At 36.1% G+C, this 13,213-nt stretch overlaps 2 protein-coding genes across 5 annotated transcripts in view; one reads left to right on the top strand and one right to left on the bottom strand.

The window, feature by feature from the left end:
• LOC150093317 (acetylcholinesterase-like) overlaps positions 1-13,213 on the top strand; it is an 84,779-nt gene that overhangs the window by 35,398 nt on the left and 36,168 nt on the right. For 3 of the 4 annotated variants that reach the window (XM_090413341.1, XM_090413338.1, XM_090413339.1), the window contains one exon: positions 745-923. The exons of the other annotated variant lie outside the window; for it this stretch is intronic. The gene's annotated coding sequence lies outside the window, so the exon portion shown is untranslated. The remainder of the gene's footprint in view (positions 1-744; positions 924-13,213) is intronic. 4 annotated transcript variants of the gene reach the window in all.
• The window catches only part of LOC150093318 (uncharacterized), a 31,767-nt gene that overhangs the window by 12,889 nt on the left and 5,665 nt on the right, over positions 1-13,213 (bottom strand). The window lies entirely within an intron of this gene.

Genomic DNA, 13,213 nt, shown 5'->3' with positions numbered 1-13,213 from the left:
TGAGCTCTGATTCTGGCTCCCTTCCTTATTATCCACAATCTGAAAAATCTCTCTCGTATCCATCCCGTAAATTCCTCTGAAGCGTGGAAACGTCTCAATGATATCACCTCTTTGCTTATATCAGCTAAACTCTTCATATTACAACTTCAGACTATCCTTATGGCTAATATTCCACAGTCCTGAAAGCATTTTGTCAATTTCCTCTGCTCCCTCTTCAAATCATCTTCATCCCCCCCTCTAAACCCCTGTGCCAGATTTGAACACAGTAGTCCAGTTGTTGCCTGATCAAGTCCTTATAGAGCAGAATTTTATCTCTGCTGATTAATGTTCGTCTTAATACTGTAACAATCCTCTGAGTTGTCTTAATCTCCATTGCAACATACCCCTTAAATTTCAAATTTCAATCCATCATTCTTCAAGATCCCGGACTTCCTGCAGTATACTTCCACGCATAGTATCCCATCTGCAGATTTCAAAATTCAAACTTTACATTTAGATACATTAAACTGGTATCCCCAAAGATTTGTCTACATTTCCAGCTTATTTGGATCCTCCTGAAGAGCCACTATATCAGCATTACTCTCAATAACCTTCCTCAATTTCACGATCATCCAAAATAAATTGAATATCTCGTTGAATTTCAGTGACAATATCATTGATATAAAACTTCAAAATAAATGCATCTTTTGGAATTTTAAAATTAAAAATATAAAACCATATTTTTGTCTTTTATTCTCTTTTCAGCAACCCGAATGTGTCGCCAGATGGCACTGAGGAGAATGAAAAATGGCCACTTTACACACCAGACGAAAGAAAATATTTAATCTTTGACAAGCTGGAATCTTTCACTATAGGTCATGCACTCCGCGCTAAGCAATGTGCATTCTGTTAGCAATACATACCTTATTTGGTAGAATTGACAGGTTAGTATAGATCGATAGTATAGATCTTACTTAGTATAGGTCATTGTCGTACCTTTTGTATACTTCCTAAAGAATTTATACGCTTGAGACCATTTCTTTGACCACTGGAAATAACTCTGCTTTCTTTTGATATTGCGATCAGTACACTCTGCGATTCCAACTTGATCTCCATTGAGTCATCAGTTCTTCTTTGAGTTATAGATTCGTCTCAAGAAACCAAAGAAGTTATAGGGGGATAGGTCTGGGGGCTTATTCTTGTTTCTTTTGTAGACAGTGCAACATTGGCTATGAGGCCAGTGTACTGTCTGTAAATTTCTTGCATTAATTTAATTGATTTCCTTGTTTTACGATATTTTAAAAATCTTTCTACCTGCTGTGACCTGCTAATTAATCTTGACATAAAAAAATGTACAAAGTTCGGATTACTTAGGATGGAATTCGAACCTTAGGCCTTTCCAGCCAAATGGTATCATTGATGTCACATTAGATACGGAGGCTCACAGGTGTGTGGAGTACAAACGGTACGAGACCACAAGGATATTGCTATTGGCCAAAATCCCTTCCAACGACAATGCTTTTCCTGTTGGTAAATCGTCGTGAAGGATTATTCGATGTAGGCCTCTTGGCACAGTTGTATTTCTAAGAATAAATTCCTGATGTAAAGCTCGATCTTGAGAAAGAGAGAAAAAAAGTGTTACCATGGTCTTGTTCGATTGAACCTACCTGACTTTCTTTGGATGCTCAAGTAGCTTGGTCAATACATGATGTGCTTTTTGATTTGTTGCTTTGAATTCCAGCCCAAGCAACTAAGAGTGTGGGGGCCTTAGTTGCTTGGGCTGTGTCGATTGTTATTTGGGTCGCCAGTTTGTTGGCTTCATCCCAAAAACATCTGGAAGATCGGGGATTTTGGAAGGAAATCCTGCAAATTGGACACGATATCTGCTTACTCACGTGCAGGTAAAAGGCATTCGCATCCTAAACCAAAGTGTATTGTGGTCACCGAGTAACATAAGGAGATGCGTGCATATTACGTAAACTGGTTTGTTTCCTTAATTTTATTTATACAGCAATCATTTATGATATGTTAAGTACAGTTTATCCTATACGATCCTAGATATTTCAATAATTCATAAAAATTAGAAAAATTGGTATATTAGAGTGCGGTTTGCACCAAAATGAATCGCAAGGAGTGGGATTTTTTTTGACTTGAAGAAAAAATTTACTTCAAATTTTCGCCGATAGAGGGCGCTGTACCAAATGCATTATTTGCAACTACGTGTAGATGAGAGTTCTATAAAACGCAGGGTGTACTGCTAACAGCTCGTAATGAATCCGCGCAAAATTCCAGTCATTTTGGGTTGAACAGATTTGTTTTGTGAAAAGAAAAATTTGTTGCTGTGATGCTTACTTTGGTGGTTAAGATATTTTTAGTGAAGTCTTACGTAAGTGAGGAATCGGTAGCCGAAGTTTTACGAAAGTTTTGAACAAAAAAGAATGAAGAAAGATCGAAATCGTATCACTCTTGTCAGAATACAGTTTCGAAAAACTGGAAATTTTTCAGATCGCCCTCGATCATGCAGATCAGTGTTATCCAAAGCCCGTACCAGCGTTGTGGTATCACAAATGAATGCCCTAGCGGCACAATCAACAAGCCGTGTAAGCAGTGCACTTGAAGCTGCAAGAATCACAGGCGTAGCGAAAATATCACTATTCCGCATCCTTCATGGTGCGTAATCATCAAACCACCAAAGCAAGCATCACAGCAACAAATTTTTCGTTTTTCACAGAAACAATCCTGTTCACTCCAGACTGGGAATTTGCACGCATTCATTACGAGATGACAGCAGTACACCCTGCGTTTTATAGAACTCTCATTTGCACGTACAGTATTTGCAAATAATGCATGTGGTACGGCGCCCTCTATCGGTGAAAATGTGAAGTAAATTTTTTCTGCCTTCCAAAAAAAATTCCCCTATTTGCGATTCACTTTCGTGCATCTTTCTCCAGCAAAACTGTAAACCTGGGAGGATAACACGTGCAACAGTCTGTCCTCATAGCCTTAGATCCTTCAGGTGTAATTCCAACTGACCCACCTTAACTCAGATTAGTGTTAATTCATCTTGTGCTCGAAATCACTTTTATCTTTCGGTAAATGTTTTATAGCAGCTGAAATCCCATGTATAAAATGATAATATAACTAATGAAATGCAAAATACTTTAATAGATACAAAACTCTAATTAATTATTTGACGTGATACATAATTGCAATAATTGCAATATGCCATTTCTAATAGACCGTGCGTTTATATTACAGAAAATCGAATTATTTTGATGGAAAAAACGACAATTAAATCTTAGCCATCAGTCAAAAGCAAGGAGTTTACAGACGCCGAAGAACCTCCGTTTTTTTTTTCTCAGATGGAAATAACAGAAATATCGAATTTCGCTTAAAAAGTAATTTTATTGTGAATTTGGAATAACTTTATATGTCAAACTTGTGGTGTTATTTCATGCAATGTAAAAGATGGATGAGTAGTTTGCTGGAATTTTTTATATGACGACGAGTTCATATTTTCTCTTTGGTTTATGAAAGATGCGAATCACTTTCCTTTCCTGAAATAGAGTCGAAGAAAACCATTTCACATATTTTCAAAACGACACTCACAAGACAACCACATTATGACCACCCAACCTGTTTTCAGCCAATCCAATTATATCGTTGACTGGAAACAATTGTGGATGAAGGTAATCTGGTATGGCATTGTTCTCATGAACATTTTAGTGGAAGGAGGTAATTATTATGGAGGATTTCAACAATGGTAACATTGATGGAAGGAGGAGAGGACAAATGTAAGGAAGGAAATGGATTTTATCCAATTATTAAGGATAACTATCTGAGACAGCATGTAATTGAAAATAATAGGGGTGTGAGGGTGCTTGACCTGGTAATAGCATCTCAGAGTTTAACTGTAATGAATATGACCATGTTGCCACCTATTGGTGAAAGTGATCATAAGGTCTCGACCTGGGAGGTGGCTAAAGGTGTGGAATTTTCGATTAAGACAGGGTAAATGTGGGATTACCGTGCTGGCAAGTATGACAATCTTAGGAGATTGCTTGGATCAGTGCCATGGCATGTACAACTGCAAAGGCTGAATGTCGACAGAGCATGGGAAGTGGTCGAGGAGCATTTACAGGAGGTTATAACTGATTGTATACCTAGGGTCCGAATAGTAAAAAACTAGGGGTTAAATTGATGAATAACACCATTAAGCTTGAGCTGCAAAAAAAAGAAACAACTGTGGAGGGAATTTAAAGAAAGGGGTGACCTGCAGGAAAACCAACGGTGTAAAGTGCAGGCCAGAAGGGTAACGAGTGTGGTAAAAAAAGCAAAGGATTATGGAAGGAAACTAGCTATGCAAGCAAAAGAGAATCCCAAATAGTTCTTTCAATATGCTGCAAGCAAGAATAAACTGTACATGGCAAAATGATTTTAAGGAATGACGATGGTAAGGAGGTCACTGAATCAGTCAATATAGTGGAGTTACTGAGCGCGAACTTTGCAAAAGTATATCATCCAGGTGGTAACATTGAAAAAATGAAGGAAACATTAGTTTATACGGGAATTGCGATGAATGAAGTGGAGATGAATAGTCTATTACAGAACCTTAATACATCTGTGGGATTGCATGGTATACCGGCACGGGTCATGCGTGAAGCGGCTAAAGAATTATCAGTGTCCTTGACCATGTTGTTTAATCTGAGTCTCGGGTCTGGTTTAGTCCCGAAGGTGTGGAAAGAAGGGAAAATAGTTCCACTCATAAAGAAGGATACAAGACTACGGTTGCAAATTACCAACCAATCAGCATATCAGGAGTCATTTTCAAGGTCTTGGAGAAAGTAGTCAAGGGAAAAATACAGGAATGGATTGATGAAAATGAGATACTGCACGGGGGACAGCATGGCTTTGTGAAGGGTAGATCATGCCTCAGTAACTTGCTTAAGTTTTATAACACGGTGACGGCTGAACTGGATAAGGGTAATGGGTTTACAGTGATACTGCTGGACCTAGCAAAGGCATTTGACAGGATACCACATGGAATTCTAATCCGTAAACTACAACATATGGGAATGGATATGGGATTGGTGATATGGATAGGTGGGTGGTTGATGGAGAGATATCAAAGAGTAGTTTATTCAGGAGTAGAGTCCAAAAGACGGCCTGCGACTAGTTTAGTGCAGCAGGGTTCTGTTCATGGACTGCTGTTTAATTTGTTCATTAACGATATAGGGAAGGATCTAAGAGGAACAGTTCATTTGTTGGCTGATGATTCACATTTGGGTAGGGCAATAGTGAATGCAGAAGATGTCAAAATCTTGCAGGACGACTTGGATAGATTGGAGTTCTGGGCAAAGGAAAATGGATGTCAATTTACTGTGACAAATTGTAAGATTATGCATTTTGGGGTAAAAAAAGATTAACAGCAGTATACCACATTGGTGGAATACTGCTGTTAATCTTTTTTACCTCATCAATCTCCTCATCTCCAGGAGATTGATGAGGCCAGGGACTTGGGAGTGTTGGTGGATAGGGAGATGAAGTTTAGGGGCATATTGCAAAAGTGTCTCAATCAGCTCATCGGCTCACTTGGTTGTTGAAAATACCTTGACGAGCAGAGACAACCAAGATATTGTTCCTCTGTACAAGTCTTAATAAGACCTCATCTCGACTACTGTGCCCAGATTTGTCACCTAGGTCACTTCTTGATGGGGAAGAGGTGGAGAGGCAGACCCGAGTGACTAAGATGATAGCAGGTGTATATAATGAACTATATGAGAACAGGTGGAAGATTTATGGGTTGCAGAAATTAGTTGATATGCGGAAAAGGGGGACTTTGATTGAGACATTCAAATTGCTAAAGGGTTTCTACAGGATTAACTCAGAGGATATTTTTGAGATCGGGACTGATAGTAGGAGAACTAGGGGGACACCTATGGAAGCTGGGTAAGAGTGTGGTTAGCAAGGGTGTTAGAGATGGGTTCTTTACTTTTAGAGTGGTAAATGAGTGGAATAACCTGCCAGAGTCTGTTCTAGGACGGTGAGTGAGTTCAAGGCATGATAGATACTGTGAGAATGTCGTATAGTTGGGTGGACATGATGTTTAGGGCCTCCCTCGATGAGTCTAAGGACTCCCTGGAGTCGTCCGTAATAATAATAATAATAATAATAATAATAATAATAATAATAATAATAATAATAATAATAACATCACTTGGTTCTCTCATCCCCATTAAACATTTTCGTCTGAGAATTGGTTCAGAATAGCTATTGCCGTAGATCGTGACACTGTTTCCTTATGGATCTCGGCTCTCCCAGTGTGTGAACTTTCGAATTGTGCAAGCATGGTTCGAATAGCAAATCCAAGCATTTGGCAGAATTCTCAGTCCGCGTAGTTTTCCTGATTTGAATCCCAACGAACATTTGTTTTAAATCACGTAGAACGCAGCATCCTATAGTCAACTCTATTGTCTGGCTCTGTCGTTAATTTCCGTGATATTATTGTGTCTATTTGAACCAGAATATCTTAGAATACCTTCAATCGTGTAGTGGAGTTAATGGCAAGACAGATACAACCAGTTATTTCACCCAAAGAAGGCCCAACATGTTACTAGGAAGGTGGTCATAATTTTTAGTCTCATGAGTCGGTAGCTATTCTTCATACGATTGCTTTTTTGTTCATAGATTGGACTTTCTTACGCAAATCAAATTTTCACTAGATGCATAGAAATAGTTGCACATAGGAAATGCAAATGAACTGATTTCACGTATAATATAAAAATGCATTATAAAAAATGCATTATTTTGAAAAAAAAATTGGTGCAGCAATATATTTCAGAGAGACCTTAGTGCATACACTTCAATAACGTGTGAGACCTTCTTTGGTCCTTAACGTTATTTCTACCCATCAGCTAGTTTTAAATCATTCATCTTCTTTCAGCATGACCATCGGAACACATAACACCATTGATTATACAGGTGTGGCTTTCGACATACATTCCAATTCATTCTCAAGGTGTTTCTATTGAGTTGAGTCTCTGTACTGGCCAATCGATTCCATATCTTTTTTCCTTAGATTATTCCTGGTGTGCATGATGTGTGACAGTTGTGCTGAAAAAGTCAAGGGCATGTGATATCAAACAGCCATAATATTTTGTAGAAGTTTTGAAGAGCATTGCATTAAAATTATTGCTTACTATTAACCAGTATTCATCATTCCGGATATTACAACCAAGGATTTCAAAAAATAGCACGAGAAACAGAGACTCAACTCAAGTGCTATTCGAACCCACAGTTGATTGATCGGATAGCGGAAGTACTATCTGAATATATTTCACCTGTATAATTCGGTTTTTTAACATTCCATATTTAAAATATCTTATAGCGTCATTTCAAAGGGAAATGAAAATAAATATGCAGCTGGCTTCCATGCAATCTGAATTCTTTTTACTGGAGTTTTAGTGTTAGAAATCCGATTTTTTTTTTTGTTTTTTTTTTCTTTTGTAAATGGAACCTTTCTCCTATGATTTGATATTTCTTCTATCGAAACTAATTCAAAGCGGTGGAATTGAACTATATCGACTCTCGCGAATTTAAAGTTCCTAATAAGGGAGAATAATCTCAATTTGGAAGACTCTGACGTCAATAGATCTCTCCTTGATAAATACACAAATCTCTGAGTAGTTTGATGAAGTCTGAGAACGATAGAAACACACAATATGGGAGAAAGAAACTTTAAGACAGCAAAGAATAAAAACAAGTGATTCCTTATTACTTAATTTCTACCTTATGTTTTTTTTTTAAAAAAAATATTTTGAGCTATCTTTGTAGCAAAAAGAATCGTGAATTGACATTTTGGAAAGGTCGACTAATTGAAATCCGAAGTAGGATTACGTAACAAAAGTGAATGTAGTTTGCAAAATTGCTATGAACTCTTTATTTGCATTTAAATTTAAGCTTCGTTTGTTGGTACGTATCCAAATTATTTATCTGGATTAATTTGAGGAAGTTCTTTTCTGTTTTCTAGAAACGACATCTGATTTTCATTCTATTGTATTTAGAAAGGCACAAAAAGTGAGAGTGAAGACAAGGGAGAGAAGATACGACTGCACAATAGGGAAAATTTTACTAATCGGACAGATTGCATTGAAATTATCGAGTAACCGGCAAGACTTCCAGTTTGAAAATTCTCCGTAATATTATTAAAATAATAATAATAATAATAACACTTGGTAGGTGGCGCTCCTGTATATAGATGATGTAAGAATGTCGCCACTTCAGAATACAGTATTTATAATCTGTATTACGTAATAGATTTATCTCTTTCTAAGAAAAATGAATATTATCTAAAAGCAAAAATGATTGAGGAGCAACGTTCCTAAGAGGAAGATAACATTTCTTTGAACATGTTACGATAAAAATCGAAGTTATCTCACAAATGGTAATTCGAGATTTAATGTTTCCGTTAACAGATCATAAACACGTGATTACTGAACCACGAGGTTCAGTAATCACGTGTACTACAGTGTTCTCGCCCTCATTTCGGTCGACTATGTTATTACAACACCTAGCAAGTTTATCCTACAAATCAGACCTAAAGTCTCAAAACACAGCCGAAATTCCACTTTTTTTTTAACAAATCGTGAAAAATTCTCTGAAAACCCACGGCTTAGAATACATCAAAGCTCTGCAGAAATTATTAGCAAACCACATATAAAACTACGTCTAAGACAATAGTCAGCACAGTATTTCATGTTCAATGTTTGAAATGTAACAAATTCTTATCCTGATGGCACCGATACACCCACCCACCCACCCACCCACCCACACACAAAGAATTGAAATAGAAATATGAACCGCCTGACACACACACACACACTGTGTGTGTGTGTGTGTGTGTGTGTGTGTGTGTGTCAGGCCGGTTTTATCATTAGGCGAACCTCGGCAATGGTCTAGGGGCGTTAAGACTTTGGGGCGCCAGATGTTGCTACATAGTTCGGCAAAAAATTACAACATTTCTAAACAAATTAGCAAAACCTTGATTAATAATAAAAAGCTGAAATACGTCAAGCTGTCCTGGTGCTTGCTGATGATCCTACATCATTTTCGCCTTTCTCGATTTCTTCCACTCCCCTGCTCTTTGTATACTTGACCTCAAGTTTTGAGATTACTCCTACTTCCGGCATCTGTCCCAAGATGAGCGGGAAATGATATTAATTTTATAAATATCCATATGTGTACGTGTGCTTGTGTGAGTATGACAAAATATATATATAGAGAGAGAATGTATAGGAGCACCTAAATTTTCTTTACCTAGGGGCATCAGATACCCTTGGACCGGTCCTGGTGTGTGTATACAGAATTATGCAAAAAGTAAGCGATACTATGTTGTACATGACTAGACATGTAGCACTCAACTAAGAAGTTGCAGTTTCTCGGTCACTTGATATTATCAGGGAAAGAATGTATTGCATCATTTTCTTTTTCTACCACTACCATGCTGGACTTTTTATTACAGTTTCAGGTTTTAAATATGATGTTGGTCGGTTTCTATGTTAGTGATTATGCAGTGTTTTCTAATGTCAAGAAAGTCTGTTTAATCCGTAACTAGAATATCCTAAAGAATTATACAAATTCCTTTATTCTAGATTCTCTAGAATTACAAACATGTTCAATACATAAAGATAAAACCTCTGTTCATAAAACAGTAGACTGCCTTATCATAAAACATGAATTGTGTGAGTAGTGTAAATAATAACATAAATCGTTTTAAGCATTTTATTCCCAAAGAGATTCAGAGTAGCTTCTTTACACAGTATTGTGGCTGAATGGTGGCGCCTGTGGACAGTCGGTCTCACCCTTCAGTTTTCAATGATAGTGAGCTCGAACCTGTCAATGAATCAAGACATTTAGGGGAGGGATTATGGATAACAAATGTAGCCATCGCGTCTCCCCAAACTGTGATAGATATATACCATGTCTGAAATAGTTCTTCGATTTTTGGGCTGTGGAAAAAAAAAATCTGAGGTACAGAAAGGTAAATCCTGCTTTTCAATACCATAGATCAACTAAGGCAGGATTCAGCCCGAGAAAGGCCTTAAATTACTTCTTCCAGTCATCACCTAGAATCAAACCTAAAATGGTATTTTTTGTTTGTTTGTTTTTTTTCCGGACAATCTACAGCTATGGAAGTTAACATCATCCCCATAGATCTACGCAGGCACCTTTCTGTTGTAGTGTACTGGTACTCAAAATGACTTGCCAGAAACTATTCGGTATGTGCCTGTTGGCGGAAAAAGGGAAGAATGACAAAACAAAAATCACAGCAAAATGGAGATTGAGTGAGAATAGAAAAACCTGCCATCATCATCATCTGGAAATGAATCACATCACAGTGTCTTTCACTACAAATTGGAATAATTTTCTAGAGGCAGCAACAACTCAAACACATTAACCTGATGTTGTCACAGGTCAACTGTCCAAATAATTACGATGGTTTCTTGAATTTTTTTTCCTTAACAGTTTCTTGAAGTCTCTGACTTTTTTTCTTTCAGTCAACGTTTTTATAAGCTGACAAAACGTATTTCAGGTTTCGTAACAGACCTTGAAGTTAGAGATAAATCCTTGGTAGTAATATAACTTAGAAACAGAGTATACCATGCTTACAAATGTTGTAAACCTTTTTGTATTTTTATTTATTTTTTACATATTCTAAGAAACCCTTCTCTCGAGGCCAAACATTGAAATTCTTCAATCTCCTTCAGATCTCCAATAAACGGATCCCGTGGTTTCACTCTGACGATGAAATTCACTTCCTACCTAATGACAATCATAAATTCCATGCCCACAGGGGAATCCGAACCCACAGCCTGTTGGTTAAATAACGGATAATCTCTCGGTCAACCAGGTCAGCAATAAATTCCAAAATCATATTGTTCATAGATTGACTTCCTAGTAGGTCATTTTACACTGACTGGGTGACTCGCTGCTCAACCTTGCGAAATACTTTAATATAAAGGCTTTACTTTAAACTTAATCATAGACAACGTTACACTTCTGGTAGACCAATCTTCAGAGTTAATTAATTAATTAGTTAATCTTTATTATTAACTTCTTTCATTTACTCGGAATATTTAGCAGCCATCTACCGATGCCAGAATTACCATCTACATTGCACATCACAACGTTGTGCAATGAAGCTTCCTTTCAAAAATTCCAATTAGATTCTAAGAAAACCTCAAATATTTTGATAAAGTTCTTCAAACATCATTAACTTTTACGTTTATTTTTTTTTTTTTCGAAATCATCAACAAATTTGATATTTCATTTATAATTAAATTGATATTGTTCGAGTTTTAGGAAGAAATTCGTTTCTAGAATAATGAAATATTCAATTACCATTTACAGACATATAGTCTTCAGTTAACTACTAAAGAGGGGGGGGGGGGATACTAAACTTGAATTCTTGTTAAGTGTAGATTTTAATTTTCATAGATACATTGAAACCATAGCAATTTATAGAGAAAGAAAATTACAACTAATCTGCTGTATTCTTCTATTTTTATGTTATTTATTTATTTTGCTGTTGTTTTGTCAGAAGTGAATGCAAAAGAATAACATGCAAATACAGTACATTTATATCCTTTTGTGTATAATAACTTTGTACAGTGAATTTTTATCTTTATCAGGAGTTATAAAACAACAGTTAGCTTAAAACTTACTCGTTGGCGTTTTCGTTTAATCGACTTACTTGTTGGTAGAAATTTCCAATTCTCGTATTTTAAAAATGAAACATTTCTTTTATTATCTAAACATAAAGAAAAAAGCTACTCGTCATTGTATGGCGTCATTTGCTAGTTTTGAACAGACGAACAACTACGCTTCTATGAATTTATTATTTACTTATATTTGTTACGTTTATTTTTACACTTTGACTGAATAATTTAAACCAGAGGGCGCATTTAACCAATTTTGATATACACCGAAAGTGAGAGCGTAATATTTAATGCTTTATATAATATTGCAGCAAATAATTGCTGAAAAATGGTAAGAGTTGTTTTGATTAATGTAACGCTTATACTATTCTTGTAATAAGGAGATTGTGACAGAATACTTGTGTCGTAGTACACTAACAAAATAATTCAATTTTACGAGTATTTAGTGTTCTATTATTGTAATTACCAAGTGTTTCTGTCTTGCACATCAGCATGTTTCATCCGTGATCTTTTCTAGTTCTTTAAGTATGTAAATAAAAATATTTCTAAATTAAAGCAGTTCAAGTATAATTTAATGGTTGACTATATCGAAACCTGATAGATGTTACATGATAATGCAATCCTAATAAATGTGCACCATTTTACTATTCTTCTAAAAAAAATAATTTATTACAAATTTATATTGTACAATTTATTCGTACACAAGATTAAAAATTACTGTTCCATTCTTGACTTATTGGATAACTTTGGGTTTCGACACTCCCTTAATTAATATTAAAAACTGAAAAGATCAAGTATAAATATGAAAGAAGATGTAAAGTGTCTTAAAACCAAACATTGTGGAATATAACCAGAATCATATGTGGACTTTGATACTGATATCCCCGAGAAATAGAACTGTGGAGTTACTGAAGCCCAGTAACTTCAAAACCAAGATGATTAAAGATAACAACCAATGACATTATACGTTTTCAAGAAATAATTCGAACAGAATACTATTTCCTTAAAGACCAGATTGAATATTTATTACATAGTCTTCAACTTCAGATTATTGTTTCTGAAAAACAGCGAAAAAAATTCTTCTAGATCTTTCTCGTATTTTAATAGGCTTCGGAGAAATTGGCAAAATAATAGATGCAAATTTAGCTGAACAGTAAGTTTTCATTTGGAAACTTCTATACGGGACACAGATCTGGAGCCTGCAAGAAGTGGAATAAATCAGTTCTGCTGTTTCTGTTCAACAGAATTAATTTAAAGGCTGTTTAAGAATATTAAACGCGGCTCAATACCTGCGGTAGAGTTTCCAAGTTGTTGAAACTAATCAGATGCTGGATGTGCAATGCCTGGAGCGAAACAAACCAAAAGAGAAATTTTGGGGGAAAGGCGTTGATAAGAGCACTTTTCCATCTTTTGAAGAAATATGCCTACTGTAGTAGATTGGTTACTGATTACAAACATTTAGCGTGAAATTTGTTACCGACATGCCCAGTATTTACCGTATATTGCTCTTTGATTGG

The sequence above is a fragment of the Typopeltis vanoorti genome, chromosome 24 (assembly GCF_054136105.1).
Source record: "Typopeltis vanoorti isolate ZY-2024b chromosome 24, IOZ_Tvanoo_1.0, whole genome shotgun sequence".
In the NCBI taxonomy this organism is placed as follows: domain Eukaryota; kingdom Metazoa; phylum Arthropoda; class Arachnida; order Uropygi; family Thelyphonidae; genus Typopeltis; species Typopeltis vanoorti.
Note: the sequence above shows the minus strand (reverse complement) of the source record. Positions and strands in the feature narration are given on the sequence as shown.